The sequence below is a fragment of the Chelonia mydas genome, chromosome 3 (genome assembly GCF_015237465.2).
Source record: "Chelonia mydas isolate rCheMyd1 chromosome 3, rCheMyd1.pri.v2, whole genome shotgun sequence".
In the NCBI taxonomy this organism is placed as follows: domain Eukaryota; kingdom Metazoa; phylum Chordata; order Testudines; family Cheloniidae; genus Chelonia; species Chelonia mydas.
Window position 1 is genome coordinate 9,954,764 of NC_057851.1, and position 11,920 is coordinate 9,966,683.

The window sequence follows — 11,920 nt, forward strand, 5'->3', positions numbered from 1 at the left end:
AAATACAAGTAAAATATTGATTAAATATTGTACAAAACAAACACACAAATGCACATGCCCTGCTGCCAGTGTTTCCAAGGTACAGCTGTATTCTGAAATTCTTCTCTGCAAAAGGACTCTCGTTTCAATTTAATGGGAGGCTTTCCATTTTTTCAGAGAGCTTTTGATCAGGCGGTAGATGTTTGCTAGTTGTGAAGATTCATATTGTAACTTCCTCAAGGCAGAAACTTGGCTACAGTGTTTCCCTGAAATTCTACGGGAATGTTTATGATGCTGTACAAATTATAATTATGATGATAATTATAAACAGATTGCAGCACAAACTTAGTAAATGTGACATGCTTCAAAAAAGATTTCAACAGATCAGCATTTCACAATCCCTGGTAGCCCATAAATAGAGACTCTCCATCTCCTGTCTATTTTGCAGTCTTTTCTCTCCAGCAACGTTGAGTTCCCAGGCAAACTTCAGCCATGAAGATTGTCTACCTGCTCTTTGCTGTCTTTTTCCTGGTGCTGCAAAGCACACCAGGTAAGATCTTAATGAAATGAAGGGAGAATATAGAAGGACATTTGTGAGTCTGTACTAAGATTTCTAAACATTTTTATCATAATTTTTCCAGCTTTTTTTTTTTTGAAAGAGTTGTATGGTTTTCAGCAGATGCTTGATATTTAACAGGAGAATAGTCCTGGAGTGAGAAAGGTGCCTTTAATGTTCCTATTAAGATCCGGTCAGATTTGGCTGAACTATGACCTGTAATAATACCACCAACATTCTATCTAGTGGAGTCCTACAGGGATTGGTTCTTGCCCCCACAGGAGTCAATCTTTTTATAAAGGACCTGAAAAAAAACCCCATAAAAAACCACTTATAAAGTTAGCAGTTGAGAAGAATTAAAGGACAGGTCACTCATACAGAGGGATTTGGATCACTTGGTAAGCTAGGAACAAGTTAACAATCATACAGCTAAATCTAAATGTATGGATCTAGGAACAAAGAAGGATGGCCACAGTTATAGGATGAGGGACTCCATCTTGGAAAGCAGTGACTCTGAAAAAAGTTTTGGGGGTTGTGGATGGATAATCAGCTGAAAATTGCTAAAAGGGTTAATACATAACTTGGACGCAGAAAGAGGGAAATCCTGGGTAACAGTAGAGAGATTATTTTACCTCTGTATTTCACACCTCCAGATGTGATCATTTCTTGAATACTGTGTCCAGTTCTGGTGTCCACACTTCAGGAAGAACGTTGATCAGCTGGAGAGGGTTCAGAGAAGAACCACAGGAATGATTAAAGGATTAGAAAACATGCCTTGTAGTGATAGACTCAGAAAATTCAATTTCTTTAGCTTAACAAAAAGAAGGTTAAGGGGTGACTTGATTACAAATTCAGACTGGAAACGAGATGTAAATTGTTAACAGTGAAAGTAATTAACCATTGGATCAATTTACCAATATATTCTTCATCCCTGACAATTTTTAAATCAAGAAATATTGGGGGGGGGGTTCCTAGAAGATACCCGCTAAGAAATATTTTGGGGAAGTCCCTTCAGACTAGATGATCACAACGGTCCCTTCAGACTAGATGATCACAAAAGTACTTCAGTACCAGGCAAATTGGTTGAAACTGCAGTAAAGAACAGAATTATCAGACACATAAATGAACACGATGAGCTGGGGAGGAGTCAACATGGCTTTTGCAATGGGAAATCATGCCTCACCGATCTCCTAGAATTCTTTGAGGGGTTTAACAAACATGTGGACAAGGGTGATCCAGTGGATATAGTGTAATTAGACTTTCAGAAAGACTTTGACAAGGTCCCTCACCAAAGGCTTTGAAGCAAAATAAGCATTCATTGGATAAGAGGGAACATCCTCTCATGGATCGGTAACCAGCTAAAAGATAGGAAACAAAGGGAGGAATAAATGGTCAGTTTTCAGAATGGAGACAGGTAAGTAGTGGTGTCCCCCAGGGGTCTGTAATGGGACCAGTACTATTCAAAATATTCATAAGTGATCAGGAAAAAGGGGTAAAGAGTGAGGGTGCAAATTTTGTAGATGATACAAAATTACTCAAAGATAGTGAAGTCCAAAGCAGAGTGCGAAGAGTTACAAAGGACTCTCAAAAAACACGGTGACTGGGCAACAAAATGGCAGATGAAATTCAATGTTGATAAATGCAAAGTAATGCACTTTGGAAAACATAATCCCAACTATATGTATAAAAAGATGGAGTCTAAATTAGCTGTTACCACTCAAGAAAGAGTTCTTGGAGTCATTGTGGAGAGTTCTTGGAAAACATCTGCTCAATGCACAGCATCACTGAAAAAAGCTAACAGAATGCTAGGAACCATGAGGAAAGGGGTAGATAATAAGACAGAAAATATAATGATGCCTCTATATAAATCCATGGTATTCCCAGATCTTGAATACTGTGTGCAGATCTGGTTGCCCCAACTCAAACAAGATATATTAGTATTGGAAAAGTTACAGAGAACGGCAACTAAAATGATTCGGGATATGGAACAGCTTCCATATGAGGAGAGGTTTCAGAGTAACAGCCGTGTTAGTCTGTATTCGTAAAAAGAAAAGGAGTACTTGTGGCACCTTAGAGACTAACCAGTTTATTTGAGCATGAGCTTTCGTGAGCTACAGCTCACTTCATCGGATGCAGAGCATATCGTGGAAACTGCAGAAGACATTATATACACACAGAGACCATGAAACAAAACTTCCTCCCACCCCACTCCCCCACTGGCAACAGCTTATCTAAAGTGATCATCAAGTAGAGCCATTTCCAGCACAAATCCAGGTTTTCTCACCCTTCCCCCCCCCCCCCCCCACATACATACAAACTCACTCTCCTGCTGGCAACAGCCCATCCCCCTTTGAAACCCCTCTTTATAATGCGCATGATAATCAAGGTGGGTCACCTCCAGCACTAATCCAGGTTTTCTCACTGGAAATGTTCAGCTTGTGTCCTCGTCCTCTGGCCTAACTCAGTGAAAATACCCTTTGGTCAAGGGGATTCAAATGTTTGGATTGAAGTGTTTGGCAACCTTCACTTGAGATAACAGGCTCTGTGCATATCCTTTTCCTTTGATGAAATGACAGACTTTCTAGGAGCTTGTGCTGTCCAGGATGGTACTGAACAGTACGAAATGCACATTTCTGGGGGACGAGGCTGGGACTGGGAGTTTGCTGGTGTTGCTCTGCACGATAATTCAGGAGAGTCTTGCTGGAAGTTTTCCTATAATTCTGATGGGAGTGACTTTACATGCTAGGGGCTGTGCATGAGCAGGACCAGAAGTGGTTGCTGTCACAGCAGAACAGTGTAGGAGGCATCACAGGTTGGAGAACTGAGGGAATACGGCTGCTCAGTGGTCCAGATTGTACCCTGGGGAATGTCACAGTGGATACTTTAAGGAAAGCACAGCTAAAATCTAGTTTAAAATAGTCTAATATTAATATTCTAAAAGACATATGGACCACATTCTCATAAGGACCAGCCTGTCTGGAATGTCTAACTTGGCAATTGGTCATTGAGTAAGTATTCCCAAGTGCTGAATCTTCACAAGAATGTCTGCGCCGAGTCTCACAGACAATCAGGCATTCAGACTGCAAGGGACTGGTTTAAACCCTTCTCTTTCTAAAAGTTCCAGCCACCCAATCCAGTGCTGAGCTGGTTCAACCCTGCTCAGCCAATCAGTATGTAGATACTGCTTAGTACATCAGTGTTTGGAATCAGAAACCAAACTATTGCAGCAAAACCACTGCCCCACTATTAGAAGTTGGTGATGCAGGCAGCTGCCTGCTTTCCATCCTGTACAGCTGTGGGGCTGTGAAGGACTCCCATGTTCAGTGCTACAGTTCTAAGGCCTGCAGCCAGAAGGCCAGCAGATCTGCTGAATTAATTCACTCTGCTCAGTTCTTAGCGGCAGCCTTTGAACGGGCACAGAACTACAGACATTTATATCTTATCAAAGATTGCGTGCAAGGGGGCACAGGAAGATCTCTGGGCTGACGTAGCCTTGTCTCAGTGAACTGGAAATTCAGCTAATGGGAAATGCCTGTCATGCTGCAGTCACAGCTCCTGTTTACACTTATGTGTGAATGAAAATCACGACTCTTTTTCTCTGTGCAGGATTCACCCAGTTTATCAACAGCCCCGCTCTTTGTAAACGCGCTAGGGGCTCCTGCCGCCGTATATGTTATGGCAAATACAGACTGATTGGAAGCTGCGGTTCTGGGCAGAATTGCTGTAAAATGAGAGCGGTAAGTTCAGGATGCCACAAGGGAGACATTACTGTGTAAACAGAATATGTGTGTCTCTCCTTTCTATAGCTGCTGTTTAATGACCTTGCAGGCTCAGAGCACACGGCACAACCCTGGGACATGGGACAAAGGAATCTTTTGTGCTGTCCGGATACTGGACTGTCTGAGGTTTACATGTTAGAGTTAGAGGAATCTTATAGCTGCTTTACTCAGGCTGCCTATGGTCTGTCCACAACCCAGAGCAGCCCAGAGTCTCCATCGTGCTCAGTGCTACAGAGCTTGCCCCTGTGAGACCCAGTAACACCCAGCACCTCCCCAGGATAGTGCTAGCAAGGAGGGCAGAATAGGGGTAATTCTGTGAGCCAGGTACTGCTCCTGTTTTGCAGTTTCTCTCCCCAACCTGTTTTGAAGCCCCTCTGGCTTGCCAACATGGCATCACACAGACAGGGTCTGTGGCCAGTCTGTGGCGTACGTCTACATTGGTGTTTCATTTAAGAATACGGAAGACAATGGGGAAGGACTAAAGTATATTTCCCAGGAGAGAGTATGGGGGATGTATCATTGTGCAGCACCTATGAGATCAAAATGGCTGCTCTTTTGAACATTAATGCTTAATTTACAAAAAAGAAACGTGTACAAGTGTGGAGCTATGTTTCAGGGGGGTGTGTCGTATCCCAGTATAAAATGATCAAATCTGTCACAGAAAAATTAGAATAACTAGCAACACGGCTTCTGATTGATGCTTAGACTTTTAAGCCTTTCAGAAATGTTATGTCACTCTTCCAGTCACTGACGGAAGGATCCTATTTTCAATATCTACCCAAGGACACAGTCAAGAATGGTATTTTCCTGGGAGCACTCATCATAATGACAGCTGCCAATCTGATTCCATTATAACCCCTTCTTCTCACATACTTGTCCTTTTCTGGAAAGGTCTCCTTTCTGGATATCATTTCTGAATTTGAAAGGCCTGCACTCCTCAGACTGAAGGGAGTTGGTAGGACCAGTTATGAGTCTCTCTGGCAAGAAGAAAAGGTGGCACCTTAAAGACTAACAAATTTATTTGAGCATGAGCTTTCGTGAGCTACAGCTCACTTCATCGGATGCATGCAGTGGAAAATACAGTGGGAAGATTTTATATACACAGAGAACATGAACAATGGGTGTTACCATACACACTGTAACAAGAGTGATTGGGTAAGGTGAGCTATTACCAGCAGGAGAGAAAAAAAACCTTTTGTAGTGATAATCAAGGTGGGCCATTTCCAGCAGTTGACAAGAACGTGTGAGGAACAGAAAGAGAGCAGGGAGGCTGATTTGACAAAAAGAAATGGCTTTAAAATGAAGCCTGTAAAAGCAAACTGAGAGGAGCTTAGAGAAGAACTGAGCAGAGGAGAATTTGGGAGCCCTACGTGAAAGCATCTGAGGGGAAGAAATGGTCACTCAGACCCTGAGGAAGCATCTCTATCCCAGAGAGTTTTTGTGTTTTTCTTTTTAATGTTATTTTGCCCCAGATGGGGGAGGTTTTGATTCATCAGGGGAACTAAACCCCCGACCCAACAGGAAAAATGGAGGCACTGCCCAAGTCTGATGATGAGAAGGTAAGCTGCACTCACACAGTATGGATATAACCATGATTTTCCCATAGAAAAAAAGGTATTTTCAAATCATTCCACTTAAAAATGGAAGAACAATTAAACTCAATTTGTGGCATGGACCTCCCTGCAGAGTCCCTCCAGAATGACACAGTGTGAAAAACTGGAAACGAACACAGTGATGAACATGTGAGGATTTCAGATAACCAGGTGCTTTGCGGTATTCTTGGAGCTGTGTTAAAGAACATCTGAGTCCAGATGCTGCAAACATGAGGAGCCATGTTGAGCATAATGTTGCCCCTGTGTGTTTTTGTGGGACAGAGGCGATTTTGAGCACACATGTGAAGGCTGCCATGCCATCTGGGACCAGGACTCTGTGGTTTGAACCAGAGACCTCCAGAGTTAAATGCGCAAGTATCTTCAGCTTGAACAAAAGAGCCAGTCTCTAGATGGAGCCTGTAACAGACTCACAGCCTCCACCTCGGGGAGTTTGTAACATACACTGACCAGTGGGTCACACACGTATATTTTCAGATGCGCTCACTCTGCAATACAATTCAATAAGCACTAGTGCACTTTAAGGATTGAAGCTACTTTCAGTCTTTAAGGTAGCTCAGTACATACTTGGAGCCTTTGCATTTCTCCTTTTAGAATTCCAGAGCAAACACAAACCTTGGTTACTTCAGTGCTAGCGTTGCTCAGAATTTCCTTTTACTGGTTTAAACATCATGTTTCCTACAGTTAAGTTAACTTGGTCTCATTGCTTATCTGTAGCCAATTCTATTTGTGTTCTTCTTGTTACCTGCTGGATCTCCCCATAACCTGTACAAGGTGCCCAGCATGCTCAAATTAATGTCGCAGCAGGGACAGGACTCAGAGAGGAAGTGGGGAGGGGTGAGAGGCTTTCCCAGACAGTGTGGGCTTGTTCTCTGCACCTAACCTGCGACAGTGACACAGCAACACCGCTGCAGCTGAGCCAAAGCGCTTCAGTGGAGACATTACCTGCACCGAGGGGAGGAGTTCTCCCATCTGTGTAGGCACTGCCCCTCCCCCGGAGGTGGTATGTGCGTCAATGGGAGAATGCACCCATCAACCTAGCGCTGTCTAAAGTGTGCATAAAGTACCATAGAGGCAGTTTTGAGATAGGAGATGTGAAGATAGGAGCTCCATGATAGCACCTGCACTGCTACTCACCTGGCTGCTTCACTGAGCACGTACAGAGATCATCATCAGGTAGGGAACTGCCATGTGAACAAGGTCAGACTTCAGGCTTACATGAGCTGGAAGACAGAATAATCCATGCATTCTTTAAGAATAACTAATTTATCCTCTAATTAAATATTTATTGTTTTAGTTTTAGCTATGGACAATAGTATGTTTGAAAGGAAAACTGAACATGGATGTGAGTCACGTTGTTCTATATCTTACATGTTTTTGGTTTTATTTTTCTATCTATCATAGAGATCGTCCGTATTTTTAAAATTCACAATTTTGATTAATTCCTGCAATGGAATTTCAAATTTCAACTTTTTTAAGAAGTTTGATGAACATTTCGATGATATTGTACAGGATATTTCCAGCCGTTTTTATATTTATTTTGCCGGGGTTCTTATTTTCATCACCCAGCGACTTAATTGTTTGTGGTTGTCACTTTAACTGTGTAGACTGTTAAGAGGAAGGACTTTTGTAAGAAAATGAGAATCTGCCTCCTTTACTGGAGAGCTGGGGCAAAGGGAGGGGAGATCCATGTTCAGAAGTCCGGCATATTTACTTCAGAAGCCAGGTGGGCAGCCAGTACACGTTTAGATATAATAGATAGATTGAGTCTGCTCTGCAGCCTTAGCTAAGGGGCACTTGGCTTTTAGCTCATGCGGTAAGAGGCTCATGCACTAAGCTCCAGAACCCCTGAACCCCAGGTTCAGTCCTGCCAGACAGCGACCAAGGTCTGTTGGTGTTTCATATACACACACTATTCAATGATGGGGAAATTCCTGCTCTACCTTGCATTTGAAATGGAACGTTATGTTGTCCTTGTTTTAATGGTTATAAACATAGAATGTGAGAGTTTCTTTCCTTTTTGCAATAGAGAAAGTGAGCGATGGCAGCAGAAATTGTCAATGCAGGATCGCTGAGAATCTGGCAGGCGGCGCCTTGCTTCTAAAATCCTTGGATGCTTTTCATCTGGGCTGCAAAGAATCTCGCAAGCTGGAAAAAACCCACAAGGGAGCCCTTGTGTCACCCCTAAGAACTTGTTCTTCTCTCTTTAATAAAAGTAGCTGGTTGCTGTGGTGCATTGCAAACAGGCCTGTGAGTGTTTTGTTCGGCAGACAGGGGCTGTTTTGGTATTTCTTTCCCAAAAATATCCCTTCCTTCTTTTATTTTAATGAAATATAAATAAAATAAATGGCTCCTGCCATATGTTAAGTCCACCCAGGGGTGTTCCTAGACCAGGCAACGTACATATTTATCCGTTTCAGGGAGCTCCCCTGGATAAATCTTTTCCCTTCCCTTGGTCCTTTGACAAAGCCGTTTGGTTGGTGGGGTTGTCCGAGGAGCTGGGTTCCGTCCCAGCTTGGCTGCACAGTGTGCAACGCCCACAGCAGTGCTCCACGGCATGTCGACCCTCCCTCTGCTCCCCTCGCCTCCCAAACCTCCCCATCGTGAGCAGGGCCGGCTCTAGGTTTTTTGCCGCCCCAAGCTCAGGTGGGGCTGGGGCTCGCAGGCGGCGCGGGAAGCGGAGGGAGTGATGTCACCGTCTCCCAGTGCCTGCAGGGGTGTCCGTCCATCCCCCCCCCGCCCGCCGTGCAGAGACGCTCCGAGATAAGGGGTGGCACAGGGCAGCGCAGCCCCCGCTCCCCGGCAGGACTCGCCCTCTCCTCCCCAGGGAGCGGCTAGGCCCTGGCAGCTCAGCATCCCGGGGCTGGGGCTTCCCCTTCCCGCTGCGGCTGGAGGCGTGGAGCCCTTGCCCTGTCTCAGTGGTGCAGCTCCCAGAGCGCAACTGTCCCCCACCCCCAAAAAAAAAAAAAAAAAAAAAAAGGGCCGGAATGCCGCCCCGGGAAATGTGTCACCCCAAGCACATGCTTGCTTTGCCGGTGCCTAGAGCCGGTCCTGATGACGAGGTCCCCTTCTCTTGTGTCTGAGCTTCCAGACCGTGCCCTGTGCAGCAGGCTCCCATGAAGGAGCCAGAACGGCAGCGCAAATCCCAAAGACCCAGGATTAGAAACCTGACTAAACTTTCAAGTGAGGGTTTAACTGAGGCAGCCACATGGGGTCCTCCCATGGAGAGGGAGAAAAAATGGAGCTCACAGCTGCTTTGCCATTTCTGTGCAGCAACAAAGTGTTGTTACCCCGGGGCACCATTTAGGGAAGGCCTCCCCCCTCCCAGCTTTGTACCAGATTTGGGTGAAGTGTGCAGCAGAAGGGAAGATGCTGCCCTTCCTGCCCCCAGGCCTGCTGCCCTGCTCCGCTGTTGTTTGGAGCCATGCTTCCCTGCCCCCCATCATGGGGCCACTGCTAGCATCGCTCCTCACCTGCTGAAAGGGTGTTCCCTTCCCCCCACCCATTGCGGAAGTGGGTGGCCAGTGCACGCCCTCAATTCTGTGCCTATCTCTGGCCTGTTGCGTGACCCATAGCCCTGCCCCAAGAGGAGTTTGACCAATTAGGGCAAGTCCTGGGGCAAAGAGTGACATGTAACGTGAAGTAAGAGGTGGCATGTGACCCCCTTTAAAAACTCCTCCCACTCATCCCTTAATAAATATTATTTCTGTTTTCGAAGAATTACTGCTTGTGTGCCTATTCTTGATCGCAGGGCTGTATCCATGGCCTTTCAAGGAACCGCAAGGCTAACGTGCTCTGGGGAGCCGTCTGTATATCAGAGACAAGCACGCTGGTAATATCTTGGAAATTCCTAGTGGGCGGATCATAACCTTTGTTACGGGTTCAAATAAATTCTAAATTAAGGTTTAAAATTAAAAGCTTTATTTTTAGGTAATATAATTGGCTTGATATAATTAGATCCAAACCTTCCGGTAACACCACAGGACCACCCCACGAACAGGTTTGAGATATGAGGGAAAGCTTCTGGATGGACTGACCCATCCAGAAGAACTACGGGATGCGTTTGGGCTTTCATTTGTTCTTCTACTAAATGTTGTTCCCTCCACTCGACAGTCAAGTTGCAGGATGAAATTTTCTAATTGGGGGAAAATAGGTATTGAAAGAGTTTGTCAGGATCCCCCATGATGCTGGTATTCGGTAGGTTTGTTCTTCAGCCAAATTAATCCCACAGGGAATTTTATAACAATTTATACATTTGGTGCTTTCATCACCATCCGGTCATCTTGTACTAAGTCATTAGAATACAGTGTTAAAATCTGGTCAAAAGCATTGTTATGATGATGGAAGGAAAACACACAGTGATAGCTACAGGTAGGAGTGTGGGGCTTTTGTAATTGTCAAGCATGGAACATAATGTCTGCAGCATTTTCATTTAAAAAAAATCATGCTGCTTCTAGGAAACAACGAGCTGTTTGGGCAGTGTTGGTGCATTGATAGCTGTACAGATCTGGGGGAAGCATTATCCATAGAGCAGCTGCATCTTTGTACTGCCTCCTTCCACTCGGGTCTCATCCCCGCCTCAAGAGCCCCTGTGTAATCCCCACCTGGAAGCTCCATAGCACCCTAATCTCCAGTCTATGCCAGATCCTCCGTCTCCTTCCCTCCACTCCAGCCTTCACACCCCCAGGTCCCCTTATCTTGTGCAAGAGCTTCCAGCTATGGCCGTATCCGTCAGGTTGCACTGGCAGATATTTAACAATGGTATCAGACCTTTCAGCATACACATGGGGCCTCAGATGTTTTATTGTCTGAGGCCTGATTTCAGGGAGATTGACAAGTCTGAAAAGAGAAAGATTCACCTCTTTGTGGAGCATCAGCCTTCAAGTAGGAACCTGCTGTTTCATAGCGCAGCCTGCTGGATTTTAGAGACAATGCAATGTAAACAATCACGGAAATATTACTGTCTCTGCTTCGTTAAGGATGTCATTAGCTTTCTAATTCAGACCTCCCCTCCACACCTCTAAATAGTGCAAAGGGAAACCAATCTGTCGGAAACTGCTGATATGTGGCCTAATGCCAGGGTATCATTGTGGGAAGTCTGGGATGGGATTGGATCGGCCATTGGAGGGATGTGACAGACTGAAATATTGTCAATTTGTTCTAACCTTTATGGAACATCACAGGTCTGATTCTGATTTCCCTTACGACAATTTTACACTAGTATCGCTAGACTCACTCTAGTGGAGAGACTCTTGATTTACACTGGGAGCAGTACCACCTTTCAGTCCTTAAAACAGTGTGCCCTGATGTCTTTTGTTCTCAGTCTGGCTTTGTTCTGGGGAATCTCTCAGAGCTCCCTGTGGTCCCATGAAAACTTTGTGATGTTTGATATAAACACCCACACACAATGTTTACATTAATCCTGAGGAGAAAGTAAACTCAAAGTACTTGTCTCTGTTACAAACTGAACTGCAGGGAGAGATAGCTCAGTGGTTTGAGCATTGGCCTGCTCGATCCAGGGTTGCGACTTCAATCCTTGAGAGGGCCATTTAGGGATTGGGGCAAAAATTGGGGATTGGTCAGGGGGTTGGACTAGATGACCTCCTGAGGTCCTTTCCAACCGTGTGATTCTGTGATTGGTATGACTGAAAACCAATTAATTTAAATCTTTGCAAAACACTCTGTGGGCACCCTTATTTTTGTTCAAAGAAAGGTCTATGCACGTACACATAGATTACATGAGTAAGGAACTGACTTCAGTTAAATCAACACAGATCTGTTTAGAATTGGATCATAAAGAAATATGAGTGTCCACACTGTGTTTTGCACCAGTTAACTACATAAGATTTTTAACCAATTTAAAGTTGACCTGTTCAACTTGTTAGATGGACAAGCCCTTAAATGGAAAAAAAAAATGAAACAGGATTGAACGTGTGGTTCTGGGTGTATGTGTCTCTCTGATTACATCTAGGGATGTATAGGCACCACAGTGGGAT

General features: G+C 44.6%; 1 long non-coding RNA gene across 1 annotated transcript; it reads left to right on the forward strand.

Annotated features, from left to right (window-relative positions):
- The first annotated feature begins 397 nt into the window (after positions 1 to 397).
- Positions 398 to 8,067, forward strand: LOC122464894. The gene is made up of 3 exons (XR_006289306.1): positions 398 to 529; positions 4,142 to 4,272; positions 7,954 to 8,067. It is a non-coding gene; the product is annotated as an uncharacterized LOC122464894 (long non-coding RNA).
- Positions 8,068 to 11,920: the final 3,853 nt, after the last annotated feature.